This window comes from Lathyrus oleraceus, chromosome 7, assembly GCF_024323335.1.
Source record: "Lathyrus oleraceus cultivar Zhongwan6 chromosome 7, CAAS_Psat_ZW6_1.0, whole genome shotgun sequence".
NCBI classification, from domain to species: Eukaryota; Viridiplantae; Streptophyta; class Magnoliopsida; order Fabales; family Fabaceae; genus Lathyrus; species Lathyrus oleraceus.
This window is the reverse complement of record NC_066585.1, coordinates 213,395,860-213,415,798: the sequence shown is the minus strand read 5'-3', so window position 1 is coordinate 213,415,798 and position 19,939 is coordinate 213,395,860. Positions and strand designations below refer to the sequence as shown.

The 19,939-nt window shown below is 43.3% G+C and overlaps 1 long non-coding RNA gene across 1 annotated transcript; it reads right to left on the bottom strand.

Moving 5' to 3' along the window:
• Positions 1–250: 250 nt before the first annotated feature.
• On the bottom strand, positions 251–15,744 carry LOC127106694 (uncharacterized). Its single transcript, XR_007795456.1, has 2 exons — positions 15,553–15,744; positions 251–516 (listed from the first exon to the last, which is right to left on the bottom strand). It is a non-coding gene; the product is annotated as an uncharacterized LOC127106694 (long non-coding RNA).
• Positions 15,745–19,939: the final 4,195 nt, after the last annotated feature.

Below are 19,939 nucleotides of genomic sequence, written 5' to 3'. Positions count from 1 at the left end.
ATTTTCAAAACCAATTTCTCGATCTCATTTCCATTATCCAATAATCAGTATCCAATTCCCATTTTCAATATCCATTTCAAATCCAATCCAATTTCATTGTTAATATCCAAGTTTATTCATCTAAATCATCATCCAATTAACCCATATTTCATTTTATTAATCCAATTAATAAACCAACTCACCATTATCCAAACCATTTTGCATTTAACAAAAATTCTGCACTGCATTTAACAAAAATTCTGCATAAAAATTCTGCATAAAAACTCTGCATAAAACACACAAAAACTCTGCATAAAATACAGCAAAAATTCTGCAGCAACACACCAAAACTCTGCATAAAATACAGCAAAAATTCTGCATTCCAAAACCAAAATTCTGCATTTAAATACCACCAAAAACCTGCATAAAAGTGAGTCCAAAACGCCAAACAGCCGAGCCAAACTATAGCCACAATTCCAAGCCGGTAAACCGCAAAGCAAAACGCAAAATCCAAGCATCAAATAACAGAATAACAACCTACATAAACTCACAAAAATAACATAATTTTCTTCCTAACAAGCTTCTAATCTCACTCTCACAACTCTATAAATCAATCTTCACCTCTCTCTAACAAATTTCCAGATTCTTCTTCTTCTTCCTCTCTTCAAATTCCTTCAACAACCGTAACAAACTCACAGAACCTTCCTCCACCTTCAACCTCCATTCACGAAACCTTCACCGCACCAACCTTCATCAAACCTCCATTTCCAATTCTTCAACCAAAACCTTAACCCACCGTAACCGTAACCGTTTTTCAATTCACAATCACCTTCATCAAACACTCCAACTTCTCAACAATACTCTCTAACATAATTCCTAATAAACCTCATAACAGAAAGGAGAATCAATGGCAGAATCTTGAACCAGTTCGGATCGCTCCATCGTCGATTTCTCAAATTCAAGAAAGTAGCGGAATCGCAAGAAGAGGAGAAGATGGAAGCATCACAGAGAGATTGAAGCAGGAGAGGAATAGATAAATCGTCTCGTCATCGTTGTTGTGTCGTCACACCACTCATTACCGGCTACAACGTCACAGGCAATACACCGAGAGAAAGGCGAGGCATCGAATCTACTAACGCATTAGAGACAAGTTCATGAGGAGACGAGGAAGACGAAGGACGACATCCTTCGGGGCGTACCAGATATCGCCGTGTCACCACCGCCATCTCCGTCATCAGCTTACACGGTAGGTCTTCGATCCTCCATCGCTTCGTGTCAATTCGCGTATGATTGTGCATATCATTGAGTCAGGAACTGGAACCCTTTCGATCAAGGTCTTGATTTCTCGATTACGCTGTTTATTGGTTGACAAGTTAGATTAGGTTTTTCAAACACTGGTTCGATTTGGCTTCCGAATTTGGGATTGTATTAAGAGGTGGATGAATTCGGTGTTCCTAATTTAAGGCGGTTAGGTTAGCATTCACGATTGAGGTTGGACGGTGAACGATCTTGGTGGTGCAAAGGCGATTCTACCGTCCGTTTCGAAGACGCATCCGGTGGAGGAAGCAAGAAGATTGAATGCGACAGCTGGCGACTCTGCTGGGGCCTAAGAGAAGTTGACCTCTTGCTGGTCCATCTTCCCTAAGCGAGTCAGTCCTAGCGCTCTTTAGGATAGGCTTTGGTTGCTTTTATTGCTTTATTTATTGCATTTATGATTATTATGTTGTATATATGTGCATTATGTGTTTGCATGCATCATATTATCATTGTGCTGGCTGTGTATCTGTCTCTCTGTGGGGTGGGAGTTACAAGAGGTAAAAGGCCCAATACCCAGGCTATGAGTGAACTTTAGGACACCTAGGAATAGAGTGATTCATGGGAAGCGGGTGGTATTGCGCCACTTAGCGGAACATGGTATCACGAGCAGTTCAGATCCTGATGGGGTATTCTCGGTACATACATCGGGTGTATACAGGATGATATTCTTGAAAGAGTTGTTTATCCTGCGTTTCTCTTGACCTTACCCTGACCTAGATGACACCCGTGAGTAAGGAGGGAATGAATCATTACAGGTACAGTTGGTGACTTGATCTGTTGGTGACCGTATTCTGTTGGTGACTCTTGGTTCATGTTGGTGACTTGGTTCTGATGAATGGGTCTCAAATGACTTTGGGGTTCCAGATGACTTTGTGGTTCTGAATTCAGGCCGAAGCTTTGATCCTGTGCTCCGTGATACACAGCCAACCGGTCGTGTTTGCATCATTTGCATCATAGCATATTTATTTTCAAAAAAAAATAATGCAATAAAAAAAAGAAATGAAAAAAAGGAAAAAAAGAAAAGAAAAAAGCTAATCTCCTCATGCATATCATTTCTCAGGTTCATTCAGGAGTCTGTTCACTGTGAGAGATGGAAACCGTTCCAGAGTTGAAGAGGAAGACGTGCACCTACAATTTTCACCGTGAGCCATTGACATCTTTGATAGAGTTGAGCAACCTTGTGACTGACGGTAATCAGAAGGTGTTTGTTGATCAGTATGGGGATTTGTTGACACTATTGAAGATGGTGGTAGATCCAGTACCGTTGCAGACCCTCCTACAGTTTTATAACCCAGAGCTCCGTTGTTTCACCTTCCAGGATTATCAGTTAGCACCCACTCTTGAGGAGTATTCCATCCTGATGAATGTCCAGATCAGATATCAGGTTCCCTTCATAGATGTGCCAAAGGAGGTTGATTTCAGGGTTGTTGCCAGAGCTCTTTATTTGAGTATCAAAGAAGTGAGTGACAATTGGAAGTCGTGTGGGGATGTTGTGGGTTTGCCTTTGAAGTACCTGGTGAGGATGGCTAAAGAGGAAGCAAAGAAAGGAAATTGGGAAGCGTTCAACGCTCAGTTGGCTATCATGATCTATGGGATTGTGTTGTTTCCAAGTATGCCTAATTTTGTGGACTTTGCTGCTATCACTATTTTCCTTGGAGGAAATCCAGTTCCTACCTTGTTAGCTGACACTTACTATGCTATACACAGTAGACATGGTAAGGGTGGAGCTATCAGATGTTGTCTTCCGTTGCTACTCAGATGGTTCTTGTCCTTGTTGCCAACCAGTGGACCTTTTGTGGATACTCAGAGCACTCGTAAGTGGACTCAGAGGATTATGTCTCTCACATCCTATGACATCAAGTGGCAAGCTTACAGGTTGAATGTGCGTAGTGTCATCATGAGTTGCGGGGGGTTTCATAATGTGCCACTCATAGGGACTAAGGGTTGCATCAATTACAACCCGGTTCTTTCTCTTCGTCAGTTGGGGTTTGTTATAAATGGAAGACCACTAGATGCTGAGATAGCTGAGAGTGTGTATTTTGAGAAGCGGAGTGACCCGGCTAGATTGGAGCAAGCGGGAAGAGCTTGGAAGACTATTGGTGTCAAAGGGGGAGTTGTGTTGGGGAAAAAGTTTGCAGTTGCTATGCCTGATTACATTGATTGGGTCAGGAATAGAGTTGTGACTTTGTTGTTGCCCTATGATAGGATGGAGTCATTGCAAGAACAACCACCTTTGATCCTTGCTGAGAGTGTGCCCGCTGAGCACTACAAGCAAGCTTTAATGGAGAATCGTCGGTTGAAAAAGAAAGAACAGGATACCCAGATGGAGCTTTACAAAGCCAAAGCTGATAAGTTGAACCTGGCTCATCAACTCAAAAGCATGCAAGGTGAGGATGCTAGCAGATTGAAGAGCAAGAAGAGGTCCTATGAGGAGATAGAGACATTGTTGAATGAAGAACACCGTGAGTGCTTGAGGTTGCAGAAAGCTGAAGCTAATTACCAGAAGAAGATACGAGACCTGGAAAAGCAGCTTAGAGACAAAGACATCCAATTGAAGAAGGAGGTAGACTTGAGACATGCATCAGAGAGTCAGCTTGGCGGAGAAGTTGTGGAGCTCAGAAGACAACTGAAGAAGAAGCTCACTCCTTTGCCTGAGTGTTCAGAATGCGACCTGTTGATAGACCAGTGCCAGTATCTGAAGACTCTCATTCCAGGAGGATGTCTTTCTTAGCTTGTATCTGTTGTTTATGTTGAGAATCACCTCCAGGATTGTTGGATGGGATTCATTGTTATACTCTGGTCATTGGGATCTTTGTTTGAATATTGTTGTATGATCCTTGTTGCTCATGTCTATAGATGAGATTGTTGATGTTTCACCTTGTGCTCATTATCCTGTGTAGGTTGCTTCTGTGTTGTTCATTGTTGCAGGTTTCCATTTCTTGAAAGATGAATTAGGCTCTTGAATGCCTGAAAGATGAACATATCATGTGCATCATACGCATCATAAGCATCATACCCATATCATTTTGCATTACAGGTGTTCTTGAACAAGACTTCTCACTCTGGTTCCTGTTTTAGGCAGGATCGCTGATCAACGTCTGCACCGCTACGCTACGAGGTTGAATCAACAGAGGAGTATGGATCAAGTACAAGCTGAGTTGGCTGAGATGAGGGCTAACATGGCCCAATTCATGACCATGATGCAAGGGGTCGTTCAAGGGCAAGAGGAGCTGTGTGCCTTAGCCCAGAGACAGGAAGCTGTGATTCTGCCGCCCAGCCGTGCTTCGCCAGTGGGTGTCCCCGGTAATGATAATGTTGTTGCTACTGTCCCCGTCAATGAGTATACTGTGGGTGATGAATTGAGGGGTATTCGAATCAATGGAAAGCCTCTTGCTGCAGAGACTGTTAATGTTAGAGCAACCCGTGCTCCAGTGCGCCATCCTTCTCCGCTGGTTGACAGGCAGGAAGATATGTTCACCCTGCTCAGTGATGAAGACGAAGTTGTCAGAGTTGAAGAAAGGGACAGAAAGGTTGATGCCCTAGCTGAGAAGATCAGAGCCATGGAGTGTCAGAACTCTCTGGGGTTTGATGTGACAAATATGGGCTTGGTTGATGGATTGAGGATCCCTTACAAGTTCAAGGCGCCTTCCTTTGACAAATACAATGGTACTTCTTGTCCTCGCACCCATGTGCAGGCCTATTATAGGAAAATCTCCGCCTACACAGACGACGAGAAAATGTGGATGTACTTTTTCCAGGACAGCTTGTCTGGAGCTTCCTTGGACTGGTACATGGAGCTGAAAAGAGAATCTATCAGAAGTTGGAGGGATCTGGGTGAAGCCTTTTTGAGGCAATATAAGCATAATATGGACATGGCTCCGAGCCGAACTCAGTTACAGAGCTTATGTCAAAAGTCTGGAGAAAGTTTCAAGGAGTACGCCCAGAGATGGCGGGAATTAGCTGCAAGGGTGCAACCTCCTATGCTGGAGAGGGAGTTGACCGATATGTTCATTGGAACATTACAAGGTGTGTTCATGGATCGGATGGGGAGCTGCCCGTTCGGTAGTTTTTCTGACGTTGTGATTTGTGGAGAGAGGACAGAGAGCCTCATTAAAGCTGGAAAGATTCAAGATGCTGGTTCCTCATCTTCAAAGAAGCCATTTTCTGGGGCACCCCGTAGGAGGGAAGGTGAAACTAATGCCGTGCATAGTAGAAGAAATATGAACAGAGGCCAGTATCGCCAGGTTGCTGTTGTAACTATCCCAGCACCTCAGCCACGACAACAGCAACAACAGAGAGCTCCACCACCACCACAACAACAACAGCAACGTCCATTTCAGCCGAGACAGAGAATGCCGGATCGTCGTTTCGACCCGTTACCTATGACATATGCTGAGTTGCTGCCCGAATTGCTCAGGTTGGGGTTTGTTGAGTTGCGTACAATGGCTCCGTTGACGAAGATACCTGTTGGGTATGATGCCAACGTTCGTTGTGACTTCCACTCCGGTGCACCGGGGCACCATATTGAAAACTGCCGGGCTTTCCATCATAAGGTCCAGGACTTGATTGACGCCAAAACAATCAATTTTGCTCCTGTGCCTAATGTTGTGAACAATCCTATGCCTCAGCATGGTGCGCATAGGGTGAATAATGTGGAAGAAGGAGAGGCCTTGGATTTGGTAGTTGATGTTAATGAGATTCAGACACCATTGCTGGTTGTAAAAGAGCATCTGCTAAATGGGAGAGTGTTCCCGGGCTGTGCAGACTGTGCAGATTCAGAGAATGGTTGTATACAATTGAAGAATGGTATCCAGGGTTTGATTGATGAGGGTTGTTTGCAGTTTGCTCGGGCTATGAAAGGTCGTGGGGTGGTGTCAACTGTCACCATTTACTTCAAACCGTCTGATTCTGGACGTGGCCAGAGAACTGTCAATGCACCTGCAACCGTTGGTACTCCTATTACTATATCTGCTCCAGTAACTGTCAGTGCTCCCACTACTATTGATGTGTCTGGAAGAAGGGTTGTTGAGAATAGTAGAGCAGTGCCGTGGAAGTATGATAACGCTTACCGCAACAACAGAAGGGCAGAAAGTCAGATCAGGCCAGTTAATCAAGCTCTAGTGACAATTGGTTTGCTGAGTAGAGCTCCAGTGACTGTTGGTCTTGTTGTAGACAATGTAGGAGGACCCAAAGGTTTCACTAGAAGCGGTCGTCTGTTTGCACCACAGCCTTTGAGGGACAACAATGCTGAGGCTCTCGCCAAAGCGAAGGGTAAACAAGTTGTGGTTGAAGAGGAACCCGTGCAGAAGGAGGCGCCTGAGGGTTCATTCGAGAAAGATGTGGAGGAGTTTATGAAGATTATTAAGAAGAGTGACTACAAAATTGTAGATCAGCTGAATCAAACTCCGTCCAAGATTTCTATCCTCTCGTTGTTGTTGTGCTCTGAGGCACACCGTAATGCCTTGCTGAAAATGTTGAATTTGGCTTACGTGCCTCAGGAAATCTCTGTCAACCAGTTGGAGGGTGTGATTGCCAATGTCAGTACAAGGCACGGTTTGGGGTTCACAGACTTGGATCTGACGCCTGAAGGTCGCAACCATAATAAAGCCCTGCATATCACTATGGAGTGTAAAGGCGCAGTGTTGTCACATGTGTTGGTGGACACTGGCTCGTCTTTGAATGTGTTGCCCAAGAAGATTCTGAGCAAGATAGATGTTGAAGGGGTTGTCCTCACTCCCAGTGATCTCATTGTCCGTGCGTTTGATGGATCCAAACGATCTGTTTTTGGCGAAGTCACGTTGCCGGTAAAGATTGGCCCGGAGGTATTTGATATTATCTTCTATGTGATGGACATCCAGCCAGCATATAGTTGCTTATTGGGGCGTCCCTGGATACATGGGGCTGGAGCAGTGTCGTCAACTCTCCATCAGAAGCTGAAGCATGTTTGGAACGGTCAGATTATGACTGTGTGCGGCGAGGAGGACATTCTGGTGAGTCATTTATCCTCTTTCATGTATGTGGAGGTGGATGGTGAGATCCATGAAACTCTGTGCTAGGCGTTTGAGACCGTTGCTCTTGAGAAGGTGGCTTTTGCTGAGTAGAAGAAGCCAAGTGCCTCAATTACATCATACAAGCAGGCTATGGAGGTTGTCAACTCGGGCAATGTAGAAGGCTGGGGCAAGATGGTGGACCTGCCCGTCAAAGAAGACAAGTTCGATATTGGTTATCAACCTCTGCAGGCAGAGCAGGGTGAGCAGAAAGGGCCAAGTACCTTCACCAGCGTTGGGCTGATGAATCATGGTGACGTCTTTGTAACCGGTGTTGAAGACTATGACAGTGATTGTGATCTGAACAACTGGGTTCGCCCGTGTGCTCTAGGGGAGTCGATCAACAATTGGACGGCTGAAGAAGTGGTCCAAGTTACTCTTCAAACAGAGTAATTTTCTTTTGTTTTTTTTTCATTTTGCACAAAACCCTACGTTCTGCCCAAGGCGTAGTGGTTCATTGTAGGGCCACGTCATGTTTTGAAATGATATCATTAATAAAGGACGTTTTGCAAACAATTTTGTGATCTCTGTCTTTCTGTTTTATTTTCATTTTTTCAAAACAATAAAAATGGCAATGTTTTTTTGTTTTTGTGACTTTCTTGAACTCTTTTTCTAAAATAAAGCATTAAATATGCAGAATTGATCTTACGGACTCCACTATAAACAGTTCTGTTATGGCTCAGTATGATTTCAATAATCCCATCTACCAAGCTGAAGAGGAGAGTGAGGAAGATTGTGAACTCCCCAAAGAACTGGTCAGATTATTGAAGCAGGAGGAAAGGATCATCCAACCTCATCAGGAGGAGTTGGAGATTATTAACCTGGGTACTGAGGACGCCATAAGAGAGATCAAGATCGGGGCTGCTTTGAGGGAAGATGTCAAGAGAGGGCTGATTGAGATGCTGAGAGAATATGTAGAGATATTCGCCTGGTCGTATCAAGATATGCCTGGGTTGGATACAGATATTGTGGTGCATAGGCTACCTCTCAGGGAAGATTGTCCTTCAGTAAAGCAGAAGCTTCGTAGAACTAGTCCTGATATGGCTTTCAAGATCAAGGAAGAGGTTCAGAAGTAGTTGGATGCGGGTTTTCTGTCAGTTACTACTTATCCCCCGTGGGTGGCCAACATCGTTCCCGTGCCGAAGAAGGACGGTAAAGTCAGGATGTGTGTCGATTACCGGGATTTAAACAGAGCTAGTCCGAAAGATGATTTCCCATTACCTCACATCGATGTATTGGTTGATAACACTGCTCAATCCTCGGTTTTCTCTTTCATGAACGGTTTCTCTGGTTATAATCAGATCAAGATGGCGCCAGAGGACATGGAAAAGACGACATTCATTACACCTTGGGGCACGTTCTGTTATAAGGTGATGCCATTTGGGCTGAAGAATGCCGGTGCTACCTATCAGAGGGCTATGACGACTCTTTTTCATGACATGATGCACAAAAAGGTTGAAGTATATGTGGATGATATGATTGCGAAGTCGCAGACAGAAGAGGAGCATCTGGTAAACATGCAGAAGTTGTTTGAAAGGTTGAGAAAATTCAAACTGAGGTTGAATCCAAACAAGTGTACGTTTGGGGTGAGATCCGGGAAGCTGTTGGGTTTCATTATCAGTGAGAAAGGGATTGAGGTTGATCCAGAAAAAGTAAAAGCTATACAAGAAATGCCTGAACCAAAAACAGAAAAAGAGGTTCGTGGTTTCTTAGGTAGATTGAACTACATCTCGCGGTTCATATCTCACCTAACTGCCACGTGTGAAGCAATTTTCAAATTGCTAAGAAAAGATCAAGCAATCAGGTGGAATGATGACTGTCAAAAATCTTTTGATAAGATAAAAGAGTATTTGCAGAAACCTCCAATCCTTATACCTCCAGTTCCTGGGAGACCTCTGATAATGTACCTGTCAGTGACAGAGAACTCGATGGGGTGCGTATTGGGACAGCATGACGAGTCTGGTCGAAAAGAGCATGCCATATACTACCTTAGCAAAAAATTTACCGACTGTGAAATAAGATATTCGCAGCTCGAGAAAACTTGTTGTGCTTTGGCCTAGGCTGCTCGCCGACTGAGACAGTATATGTTGAACCATACTACCTTGTTGATTTCTAAGATGGATCCAGTGAAGTACATCTTTGAGAAGCCGGCTCTCACCGGACGTGTTGCTCGTTGGCAGATGATTTTAACAGAATATGATATCCAATACACGTCGCAGAAGGCCATCAAAGGTAGTATTCTGTCAGACTACCTTGCCGAGCAACCGATCGAGGATTATCAGCCAATGATGTTTGAATTCCCTGATGAAGACATCATGTATCTAAAGATGAAAGATTGTGAAGAGCCTCTTGTCGAGGAAGGATCGGATCCTGATGACAAGTGGACATTGATGTTTGATGGGGCTGTGAATGTGAATGGCAACGGTGTTGGGGCAGTGCTTATCAATCCAAAAGGGGCTCATATACCTTTTTCTGCCAGACTGACTTTTGATGTAACCAACAACGAAGCTGAGTATGAGGCTTGTATCATGGGGATAGAAGAAGCCATCGATCTAAGGATCAAAGCTCTGGACATTTATGGAGATTCCGCTCTAGTGATTAACCAGGTCAATGGAGATTGGAATACTCACCAGCCGCATTTGATTCCTTATCGAGACTATACCAGAAGGATCCTGACTTTCTTCAAAAAGGTGAAGTTGTATCATGTCCCCCGAGATGAGAATCAGATGGCTGATGCCTTGGCTACTTTGTCTTCTATGATCAAAGTTCATTGGTGGAATCAGGTGCCACATGTTGCGGTGAATCGACTCGAGAGGCCTGCGTATGTGTTTGCAGCCGAGTTTGTTGTTGATAAGAAGCCGTGGTACTATGATATCAAGAATTTCCTCAAGAGCCAGGAATATCCTGAAGGTGCGTCGAGGAATGACAAGATAACCCTGAGAAGGCTAGCTGGAAGCTTTTATTTGAATCAGGATGACGTGTTGTACAAGAGGAACTTTGACATGGTTCTGCTCAGATGAGTGGATAGACACGAAGCAGACATGTTGATGCAGGAAGTGCACGAAGGATCTTTTGGTACCCATGCTGGTGGTCATGCAATGTCCAAGAAATTGTTGAGAGTCGGTTATTATTGGATGACTATGGAATCCGATTGTTTCAAATACGCTCGGAAGTGCCATAAATGCCAGATCTATGCTGATAAGGTGCATGTACCACCAAGCCCTCTGAATGTCATGAATTCGCCTTGGCCGATCGCGATGTGGGGCATTGATATGATTGGGAAGATTGAGCCTATTGCTTCTAATGGACATCGTTTCATCCTGGTTGTGATTGATTACTTCACCAAATGGGTGGAAGCAGCTTCTTATGCTAACGTTACCAAGCAAGTGGTTTCCCGGTTCATCAAGAAGGAAATCATTTGTCGTTATGGGGTTCCTGAGAGGATCATTACTGATAATGGTTCGAATCTCAATAACAAGATGATGAAAGAGCTTTGTAAAGATTTCAAGATTGAACATCACAATTCTTCTCCTTACAGACCGAAGATGAATGGTGCTGTAGAGGCTGCAAACAAGAATATCAAGAAGATTGTGCAGAAGATGGTCGTGACGTACAAGGATTGGCATGAGATGCTGCCTTTCGCTTTGCATGGGTACCGTACCTCAGTACGTACGTCGACCGGGGTAACCCCTTACTCCCTTGTGTATGGTATGGAAGCGGTCCTACCTGTTGAAGTGGAGATTCCTTCTCTGAGGGTCTTGCTGGATGTCAAGCTTGACGAAGCTGAGTGGATTTGAACAAGGTTTAACGAGTTGAGCCTTATCGAAAAGAGACGGTTAGCAGCTGTGTGCCATGGGCAGTTGTATCCGAGAAGGATGAAGAAGGCCTTTGATCAAAAAGTGTGTTCTCGAAGCTATCAGACTGGTGATTTAGTTTTGAAGAGGATCCTTCCTCCCGGTACAGATAACAGGGGCAAATGGACTCCTAATTACGAAGGTCCATATGTTGTTAAAAAGGTTTTCTCTGGTGGAGCCTTGATGCTTACAACTATGGATGGTGAAGATTTTCCGTCCCCTGTTAACTCAGATGTAGTCAAAAAATACTTCGCATAAATTGACCCACTGGACAAAAAGAATAAAAGAGTCCAGGAAAAAAAAGGGCATCCCGGCGAACTAAGAAAAAAAAAAGAGAAAAAAGGTTCGGGCAAAAGTTAGGGATAAAGAATGAAAAGAATATGTACACCCGGTAAGTCGAACACCCGCAAGGGCGGCTTAGGCAAAAATGGGTATCCCGGTGGATTGAAAACCCGAAAGGGCGATCCAGGCAAAAGAGGGATTAAAGCGAAGACTATAGTCTGAGTTATCTGTACTTCATCGCGCTTCATTGTCCGCCATCTCGAAGGATAGGATCGGTCCAGTCATTCTTTCAGAAAGCAAGGAATTTGGAGAAAATTGATGATCTGTGAGTCATAACAGAATTGGGAAATAGTGGATGCCGTGTTCACATTGCCATTAGGATAGTTTATTTTCCTTTCGTGCGCAATTACCTCTTCCTAGAAATTGCTTCCTGATGTATTTGCCTTTTCAGGCCCATTTTCAATCAATAAAAGTCGTTATTCAGATAAATTGCTCTCTTGTTTTTTATTTTACTATTTTGTTTGCAAAAAACGTCCGAATTTTTGATAAACATTGCATATAAAAACATGAAGGCCTGACAATAACGTGCAGAAAGATAAACATTTGAAAATCATTTTGAATGTTGAGTGTACTCGGGTGTATCTTGTCCATGCAATCCCCTAGGGCATGTATGCCTTGCTGTTTTGCAGGTTATTACCTTTAATTCCTGGCTGAAGCGGATAAGCCATGGTTTGTTCAGAGACGTTTCAACACTGTCCAGTAGTGTGAGAGGATGGGGATGTTTCCCCAGCAGATAAAGCAAGTTCAGGACTGGTCTCCCCAGCATCTTCAAGATTAGGGATTCCTCAGCAGGGTTGAAGACGTTTCCCCAGCAGGCTTGAAGGTGGCTGTTTCCCCAAGTAAGTATGAAAACTATTAGAACTGTTCTTCCCCAGCAGTCGGGTAGCAGGTTTGAAGTTGGTTTGTCCCCAGCTAGTCTGAAGACTGTTAGTCCCCACCGGGTCAGAAGGTTTCCCTATCCCCAGCGGAGGTGTCTGTGTTAGTTTGTTCCGCAGCAGTAGGGTCTGAAGTACTGTAATCCCCAGCAGGGTTAAGTTTGCAATTCCCCCAGCAGGGTTGTGAATGTTTTCCTCTAGCAGGTCTCCCCAGCGGAGTTTGTGTTGATGGTTTTCCCCAGCGAAGTCCCCGAGTGGATCGTGTTCGGTGAAAATTATCCCCAGGAGTGTTTATCTTCCCCGGGGTTTAGTAGGTACCCCCAGTAGAGGTGAGCATTGGTTGTTTCCCCTAGCGGAGTCCCCAAGTGGATTGGATTCAGTGGAAGTTGTCCCCGGTGGGATTTATCCTTTCTCCAGCAGCAATGTTATTCCCTAGCACAGTTGATAGGTTGGTGTGTTCCCCAGTCAGAGACTCCCCAGTCGGTTTATTTCCTCTGCCATCCCCAGAGTATCATATCAGCAAAGCATTCCCAGCAGTGCGTCTCCCCACAAAGTTGGAGGGTCCAACCAGATTTGTGCGCTCAGCAGAGCGACCATTTGCTCCTCAGCGGGAGTTTTCTTCATTTGCATCTTGCATGTAGTAATCATTGCATCCTCAGATAGTGTAGCATTTCCATTCAACATGGAGCATTACGCCATAGAAAAATTCAAACATATGCATTCATGTGTTAGACCTAGTTGGACCATATTCCCAGCAGAGGCTGATCATAGTTTAACATCTGTACGACACATTTGCTACAGTTGCTCCAGGCAACATTCGGGATTGATAATCCCCCAGAGAGGTTTATTTCCTCACCCGTCCGTGGAAGGAAAGCTTGATTCTCCCCAGTGAGATCTCCAGCAAGTGTTTAGCCTTGCCTTGACATATGTAGATGTCTTCCCAGTTCATCCGTTGATGTCTGGTCACCTCTCCGTTGGTGTCGATAAACGTTGAGTTTTTCCCATTTCGTCCGTTGACGTATGGTTGTATCTCTTTCTTCCCAGTTCATCCGTTGATGTCTGGTCACCTCTCCGTTGGTGTCGATAAACGTCGAGCTTCTCCCGTTCGTCCGTTGACGTTTGGTCGAGTCTTCCCACTCATCCGTTGATGTCTGGTCACCTCTCCGTTGGTGTCGATAAACGTCGAGCTTCTCCCGTTCGTCCGTTGACGTCTGGTCGAGTCTTCCCATTCATCCGTTGATGTCTGGTCACCTCTCCGTTGGTGTCGGTAAACGTCGAGTTTTTCCTAGTCGTCCGTTGGCGTCTAGTTGTGATTTCTATTCCCATTCATCATCTTTCGATGCTTGGATGTGGTTCCTTTTTATGGAAAAAATCAAAATCCCTAGTGGAGTCGTTGGTAAACGTCTTGTCTAGCCCAGTAACAAATATCAGATCCCAGTGGAAGTTGCCCTTGGTGAACTTTTTTTCTTGGATCCCCGTAGAATGCAAATTTCTACGGTTCTTTGGTATTCAATCCCTGTGTACCTTGAAGGTCTGACAGCCGTTGCTCTCATTCGTCCAGGTTCCCAGTTGATTGAATAGGGGCAGCAGTAGCACCTCAAATTTGCACCTCCCATTTCTACATTCATTTCATTTTTAGGTCATTAACATTGCATTCACATTGCATAGTCCATTGCATTGCATTAGTCAGGACTGGCATCAGGAGAAGTCAACTGTGCAAGAGATCAAGTTTTTCCATGAGACAAAGGCCTTATGGGTGTTCCAATGAGCTTATGTGAACCCAAGGTTCATTTTGATGCAATTTGGCCAAGTGTTGAAAGCTCAAAGTCCACAGTGCAGTTTCAGGTCATCTGGGGCCCATAAAAGTCAACTACAAAGTCAACTGAGGGCTAGGAGGTGGAGAGATGGTTTGAAACACTTCCTTCATGTCCCAAAGAAGTTCATCTGTCATTACAAATACTTATCTTGAAGAATTTGAGGTCAGATCAAAAGTTTCCAAAAATGGAAAGTTTTGGTTCAAATTCAACTTGATTTTACATCATCAAAGAAGATTCAAATGAAATTTTGTCCAACATGAAAGTTGAATATTTTTCTCTCCCATTTCTAAAAAGTCCAAGATCATGAGCATCTGGTGAATGGTTGAGAAGTTATGGCCAGATGATTGCACAATGTCATACCCTGAAATTTGCCCCGCCCTTCACATTGATCTTATGGGTCACTAGTCCCAAATATTCGCCTATCATCCTCATTCACTCATTTCATCGAATAAGCATGGTTCGCCACAAGCAGGCGTCCTCTTGGCATCATGTTAATAATGGTTCTGATTTCAATTTCAAATTAACGTTTGAAGTTTGAATTGATTTTGAAGTTAGATTTGATCTTTGAAAATAAAATTCGGTTTTAGAAATCATTTCGTTCTTTTCTCGAATTAATCTTGGAAATTCAAGTTGAGTTGGATGATCCGAATTAATTACTGAAAAGTTGATTTGGTTGTGGAAATTTAATCATGGTTGCATTGAGCCCATTCATTTCTTTTTGTTAAGCCCATAAGTTTGACCCATTAACCATTTTCCAAATTAATCCATGTTTCTAAACAATTTTCAAATCCACATTCATTATCCAATAGGCATATCCATTTTAAGACCAATTTCATTTTTCATTAACCAATTCTAATTTTAATCCATCTTAGTTCTAAATCACTTTTATCCACATTAATCCATTTTCAAAACCAATTTCTCGATCTCATTTCCATTATCCAATAATCAGTATCCAATTCCCATTTTCAATATCCATTTCAAATCCAATCCAATTTCATTGTTAATATCCAAGTTTATTCATCTAAATCATCATCCAATTAACCAATATTTCATTTTATTAATCCAATTAATAAACCAACTCATCATTATCCAAACCATTTTGCATTTAACAAAAATTCTGCACTGCATTTAACAAAAATTCTGCATAAAAATTCTGCATAAAAACTCTGCATAAAACACACAAAAACTCTGCATAAAATACAACAAAAATTATGCAACAACACACCAAAACTCTGCATAAAATACAGCAAAAATTCTGCATTCCAAAACCAAAATTCTGCATTCCAAAACCAAAATTCTGCATTTAAATACCACCAAAAACCTGCATAAAAGTGAGTCCAAAACGCCAAACAGCCGAGCCAAACTATAGCCACAATTCCAAGCCGGTAAACCGCAAAGCAAAACGCAAAATCCAAGCATCAAATAACAGAATAACAACCTGCATAAACTCACAAAAATAACAGAATTTTCTTCCTAACAAGCTTCTAATCTCACTCTCACAACTCTATAAATCAATCTTCACCTCTCTCTAACAAATTTCCAGATCCTTCTTCTTCTTCCTCTCTTCAAATTCCTTCAACAACCGTAACGAACTCACAGAACCTTCCTCCACCTTCAACCTCCATTCACGAAACCTTCACTGCACCAACCTTCATCAAACCTCCATTTCCAATTCTTCAACCAAAACCTTCAACCACCGTAACCGTAACCATTTTTCAATTCACAATCACCTTTATCAAACACTCCAATTTCTCAACAATACTCTCTAACATAATTCCTAATAAACCTCATAACAGAAAGGAGAATCAATTGCAGAATCTTGAACCAGTTCGGATCCCTCCATCGTCGATTTCTCAAATTCAAGAAAGTAGCGGAATCACAAGAAGAGGAGAAGATGGAAGCATCAAAGAGATATTGAAGCAGGAGAGGAATAGATAAATCGTCTCGTCATCGTTGTTGTGTCGTCACACCACTCATTACCGGCTACAACGTCACAGGCAATACACCGAGAGAAAGGCGAATCATCGAATCTACTGACGCATTCGAGACAAGTTCGTGAGGAGACAAGGAAGACGAAGGACGACATCCTTCGGGGCATACCAGATATCGCCGTGTCACCACCGCCATCTCCGTCGTCAGCTTACACGGTAGGTCTTCGATCCTCCATCGCTTCGTGTCAATTCGCGTATGATTGTGCATATCATTGAGTCAGGAACTGGAACCCTTTCGATCAAGGTCTTGATTTCTCGATTACGCTGTTTATTGGTTGACAAGTTAGATTAGGTTTTTCAAACACCGGTTCAATTTGGCTTTCGAATTTGGGATTGTATTAAGAGGTGGATGAATTCGGTGTTCCTAATTTAAGGCGGTTAGGTTAGCATTCACGATTGAGGTTGGACGGTGAACGATCTTGGTGGTGCAAAGGCGATTCTACCGTCCGTTTCGAAGACGCATCCGGTGGAGGAAGCAAGAAGATTGAATGCGACAACATGTATACAGTAGGTTGGTCTACTTTCTGCCCCCAGTCCTAAATTTATTTCTTCTAATGGATCCTGCGCCACCATCTTCACGTTAGTTGACACTGGATCTTTGTCGAACCCCGGAGGTACGTCATCATAAATGGCGTCAAGCTTTTGGTGTTGCCATTCGCCCATCTGGTTGTTATCATAATCTTCTGCAACGTCTCCTTGGGGACATTGTTCGTTGGTATTTTCTTTGTTGGCTTCGACAACCATATATTTTACTTCGGCCTCAAGGGCCTCTTTGAGTTTGTTTTCGGCTATGTAAGCCGTAATTCTTTCGAGCGCTGATTCTTTACTCATCATCATCAAATTCGCTTCCCTATCTTGTTGGCGCTATATGAGTAGTTCCCCACATGTAGTTTGATTCGCCAATTACTTCTTTGTCCCACTGAAAACCATGTGTAGGATGAAGGTACATGGAGCAGTAGGCGTTGTCTGTTGCTTTTAGGTCGAACTCGGTTGGGCTGCATGGAGGTATGTGAGCCAGGTTCTTGTCGAAACTTCGACAGTTGACATTGTTCACTTCTGTCATGAAATAACTTTGATCAGCTTCAATGTTTTCGATAATCCTGTCTGGTCTCCAGATGGCTATTCGCTGATGCATTGAAGAAGGTACGGCTCCTACACCATGAATCCACTCCCTTCCAAGTAGTAAGTTGTAATTCGCCCTTGAAGCAATGACCATGAACATTGTTGGCCTTGTTATGGTTCTAACAGTCAAATCCACCTGGATAACGCCCATAGTGGTTCCTACTTTTCCTTCATAGTTCGACAACACCATGTTGTGAGGTTTTGCGTCTGAATCATCCTTCCCAATCTTCTTTAGCATGAAATGAGGCATCAAATTTACTGCTGCTCCGCCATCTACCAGTATCTTGTTTACACCAACATTCTCAACCTTTCCTTTTATGAACAAAGGCTTTAAATGTGCCTTCATGGAATCATCTGGCCTTTCGAAGAAAGCATTCTGTTCTTCGACGCAACCATTGTTCATGACGTAGTAGCAAACGGGCTTATGTACCATTATTTCCTCTTCCATCTCATCTTCCTCGTCTTCGACCTCCATGATTCTATCATAATCTTTAGGGAGGACAGAAACCACATTACAGATCACATTAAAGGACGCTTCTGAGTTAGATTCGAAGTTGTCAGTTATTTCGTTGTCTTCTTGCACCTTCTCTTTGGACACCACTGGTTCGACCATGCTGCCAGGATTGATCTGGTGGGAGGGCTCCTCTCTGTTTACTATCTGAGCATTGTCACTGGATTCTGCTTTATCTTTGCTGTCAGCATCTTTTCCAATCACGCTTTTTTCTGCAGCTTCTTTTTCTGCCCTCTTCTGCCTCTGGAATCTTCTCCATTGGGTTCTTGACATGGGGTTTTTTCCTTTGTAGTTTTCTGAAGGATATGGTCTCGGCTTGTGCTTCTCCACCTCTTTCTTACCTTCCATCGAAGTGCCTCTCTGAACTTCAAAATTTCTCCATTTTTTCTGTCCTTGAGCATCTCTAATGGGTTGAACCCATTTGTCATCCGTTGCTTTGTTGGATGGTTTGTAAGTGCTATGGTGTGTTTCTCCACGCCTCCATTGGTGATGATCACTTTTTCTTGGGTCATATCCTGTTGTCCCCCAATTTCCTTTTCTCCTGGCTTTATCCACTGCTTCCAGATCGGTTGCTGCCTTCCTGTCAAAGATTGCACTGAACGTGGGCATGACATCACTTCAGTCCTCATCTTTTGGCACCTCTTGATGAATTCCACTAGATTTTCCTCTTCTTTAGGATATGCCAGCCTTTGGTACTCCTCTCGACGACGATCTTCATCCACTTCTGCCTGGTTTTTCTGAGACACTTCCACCATATTCACTCCAACATTCCGTCCGTCAACAATGCTTAATTTGTTCATTTTTTTAATAAGTCTTTCTTCTTCGACTTCACCATTTCTTTGTATCTGGTCAAACTCCTTTTCTGGGCAGCAACACCAAGATATGTTCCTGGGACCATGTTTGCAGCAACATTTGTTCGAATTTCTTTTGGGGTCCTCCATTACCCTACGTAGGATTCCAACGGTCACAGGCTTCATAGGACCATCCACAGCTTCTGCTTTGATTCCTGTGACTTCTTTATTGAAAGGTCCCATAATGTTGACGCAGTTTGCGACATCACCTATCCTCATTTGGTCAGGATCAAGGCCTTCAGTAGCCTTGTTTTCAATAGTGAGGTCTTTAGTAACCTTCTTTTTGATGATAGGGAGATTGTCAGTTGTCTCAGTTGTTTTTTCATTGTTGATCAAAGGTAAATCCCCCCACCCGGTTGGTTGGATTGCGTTGATGTCGATACGAGAACTTGCAGGCGCAGTGTATTTCGCGAGATAAATCGTACTTCCCACTTGGCTGTCCCAAGCAATCCCAATTTGCTCCTTGTCAATCTACAACATCTTCAGCAATATTGTCATTGTCCTTTTTGTCGAAACCTTCAGTAGTTTCCATCTTTTTCTGGTCGTCAAAGCCTTAAGTAACTTCAACTTTGTTCTGGTTTGTAAGATCATCAGCAATCTCAACCATGTTGATATTAGTGTCGAAACCTCCAGCAGAGCTTCCACCATTTCAAAACTGCCATCAGAAGCAACTTCGACCTCCACCATATTCACAATGGATGGTTCAGCATAATGGGCTTCGACTGGCTGCATGGGATTCGAATCAATCCTCATATGTTGTTTTGGCTTATCACCAAACTTCAGCATTCTGTCACGGATAGCATTTTGAACGAGATCCCTGAAAAGGAAACACCGAGACATTTTATGGCCCAAAAACTTATGGTATTTACAAAAACCTCTCTTTTTCTGTTGTTCCACATGCGGTTCTTTAGCGCCTGGTGGTTTTATTAATTGACCATCTTTAACCAATAAGTCAAAGATCTCGTCACATTTGGTGATGTCGAACGTATAAGTTCTTTTAGGAAACTTATCATTGGTTTCGACTGGATTTCCGTTCGACGGAGTTAGTACTTTCCACGAATATGGTGGGCCATACTTCAGTTCTGCTAAGTCAATCTCTTGTTCGTCGAAGTTACTTGGTTCGTTTTCGTCGTATTCATCATCTTGACATACCCCTACATAGGTCACCCTTTTTTTTATATTATTTGCTCTAAATTTTTCATCCCTTAACCTTTCGACTTGTCTCACCCTATC